Here is a 3,245-nt window from a genome sequence, read left to right as displayed (position 1 = left end):
ACAGCTTTCCTATGGAATGACAGAGAACTTGTCAAGGTGAAACACCAGTCTGCGGGAGAAAGGGAAGAAGAGAATGATGGAAATCGTTTCTGGGAAACTATTTTTACATTATGTGTTGTTTGTTCCCGGTAAATAAACTGAAATCTTCTTAACAGTACAACAAAATCTAAACCACTAAAGCCAACAATACAGGAGTATAACGTTCGACAAAAATTTCTTTGGCTGCGCAGCATGTGGGATCTTAGCTCCCCAACCAGGGATTGAACCCACGCCTGCTGCGTTGGAAGCGCAGAGTCTTCACCACGGGACCACCGGGGAAGTCCCAGGACTATCACTTTTAAAGGAGAAGGTACAAACCCCTCGGTTCTATGAACTGGAGATTTTTAGTAAGAAGTCAATATATTTGTTGTTAGGCACATTTTATGTTAGGCTGTCTCCCTGCACAGGATGCAGGCGCCTTGAGAATGGAAGTCATATCCCTCTATAGTACGTCCCTCTTCTTTCTGCTTTGCAGTTTGCTGCTCCACTTGCTCAACCCCACCTAGTAATAACCTATACTTCCCTTGTTCCTGTTTTCCCATCTGGAAAACAGACAAAAGGCAACCAAACAACGCAAAGGTCTCAACAAATAAGGGATATCCAAAACCAGAGATGGCCAGAACTTCTGTACCCCTGATGAAATAGTCCTCATACAAAACCTGATAATCAAATTCCTTAATGCTAGGAATCACAGTGAAAAATAGTATCTGAACTGACTTCTGTCAGATGAGTGAGAACTAAGGTTAATTCAGTGTATCTGAAGCATAGAAAGTGAGGGCAAAAGTGGCACAAGATGGGGCTAGAGAAGCAGAGAGGATTCTAGACCACGCAGAGTCTTAAAGGCCAACAGTGTGTTTTCTATTCTCAAAACAATGTTTGTGAGCGATGTTTATGAGCAACGTTCCAACTTGCTTTGAAGGTTTCTTGTGTGAAGAGTGGATTGGAAGGAAACAAGATATATGGACACTAGTTAGGACCTAATCGCAACAGACAGGCAAGTTCAGTATTAGGAAGTTGAGGAAGAGCTGGCTGACAGATTCCAAAGAAATTCAGGAGATGAACTGAAGCGGGCTTAATGGGGTAGGAGATGGAGGAAAGGAAGGTCTTAGGGAATTCAAGGGTTTACTGCACACATGAGCAAAGTCTCAAAATTAATCATTTGAACGTACAGAGGCGGATCTCCCAAATGACACCGGTTAGGAAGCAACGGTACGCCCTTTAGAATTCCTAGAGACAACACAAATCAACTGTTTCGATGGAAAATTCGGCGGGACTCTTGATTTCCATGGGAATACAGAGAAAAGAGACACTGATCTGGCTTGCAGGTATATTTAGGAAGCTGTTAGCCGGACATCACCTACTAGTATCATGTAAGTAGGCCGTCCGAAGTAGGAAGCTTAGGGGAAAAACCTGGAGGAAAACTTAAAAGCTTAAGCCACACCTCTACACTACACCACCTTTCACAATTTCTTCTCAGATAAGCATCATCCCCATCAGTGAAGAAACTCGTTCGTACCTCATAATAGGAAAAACAGGCCTAAAGATTCAATGTGTGTCTTGGGAGGTCCCATCTATGCGATATCTTCCTGGGACCAGAAAAGGCCCCAGGAAGATCCATCTCTGCACCCCTGAAAGCTTACCACCAAGGAAAATGACTAGGTCCATAGATTGCCTCCCTCAAACCAGCTTACCTCACACATAGATCATTAGCAACTCCGCCCTTACTCACATTATCACAGTCACAAGAGTGGTTAGGGAGAAAAGCACTAACCAGGGGAACTAAAACAGAGGCAATCCAGGCCAAGCTGGGCTGGTGGCAGATATCTGCTCCTTACGCTCGGGTGCATAATGCGACTCACCACAGTGCCTTTTTCACAGACCCTTTTGAACGTTTCTCCACAGAATCCAACAGCTCAAGTTAGTTCATGACGCTTCAAGGTCAACAATCGTCAAGAGAAAAACATGCAATATGTCTTACAATGTTGGATTCCTTACAAACAGGACAAGGAGATAACCATGTAGACAAAACCAGAGCATTTGAAAACATCTGTATTCTACAAACACACCAGTGAATGCTATAAATAAGGTACTATGACATAAAACAAAATGAAAACTAGATGTGAGACTGTTCTCTTCAGTGTACAGACTTCATGGCAGTTGCTGCACACTATCTAGCTACTTAGATCTTTAACTCTCTGTTCTGTTAATACCAAATGAGGCCCAAGTGTGTCAACCTGTTTCCCACAGAAACCAAAAAGTCTACATGCATCTCTTTTCTCCTGTGCCCTTTCACCTTACCTGCTCCCAATTCTCCACCAACGTCCTCCTCTTTCTCTAATTATTCTCCTCTTCATTTTGCTTGGCCTTGCCCCCAAGCATGCAAGACAGAGAGTCCTAGAGGTCCAAGATTCTAGAGTGGCTGTTTGCAAGGCGGAGGAGATTACAGTAACTGCCACACTGTATATACTTCTGTGCAAAGAAAAAGGGACAGTGTTCAGAATGTCTCTCACATATAACAAGAGCTGGAGATGGCAGGATACCTGTGTGGCCCAAGGAACTAGAGCTAGCAAATTATGGGCCAAACAATTGCAACCAAAGGCTGGAAGAGGAAAGGTCTGCAACCAGCTCTGTCTCCTAGCTCTCTGGTATTTGCTGCCAACGGGCAGAGTCTATTTCGTGAAGCATCAAGCACTGAAAAGAAGACTCCTGCTGCTGGAAGGTGACAGGAAGTAACGTCCAATGCAAGATCAAGGCTTGTCCTCGAAGCAATGCCCATAATGGAAGAGAAAAAAAAAAGAGAAAGCGGAAGTGAAATGTTAAGTCGCAAGTCCAACCTGGCCCCCAGCCTAGCCCAGCCCAAGGAAGGTAGGAGTCAAGGAGAAGAAACTAAAAGAGAAGAGCCTTGGACCACAACATTCTCCACAAGGTACACTCAAGAAACTTCACCCTACTCTTGAACCAAGTTACAAAGAGAGCTTCTTAATCCCTACTTTGGCTCCTTAAAAGCTGCTATCAGTTCACTCATTAGACACATATGATTTCAGAACAACTGTAATAGTTCAAACTAGATGGCTCTTTCCTTCCTAAGGATTATTAATTAAAGAAGATCTATATAGCTCTAAGTATATGATACATAAAATAGAATACTCTGTAGAATATAAGTAACTCTTAGTTCAGTGTATTAATGAACGTCTGTAAGAAATGTG

The sequence above is a fragment of the Balaenoptera borealis genome (genome assembly GCF_965194805.1).
Source record: "Balaenoptera borealis genome assembly, contig: HAP1_SCAFFOLD_1713, whole genome shotgun sequence".
Lineage (NCBI taxonomy): Eukaryota > Metazoa > Chordata > Mammalia > Artiodactyla > Balaenopteridae > Balaenoptera > Balaenoptera borealis.
Note: the sequence above shows the minus strand (reverse complement) of the source record.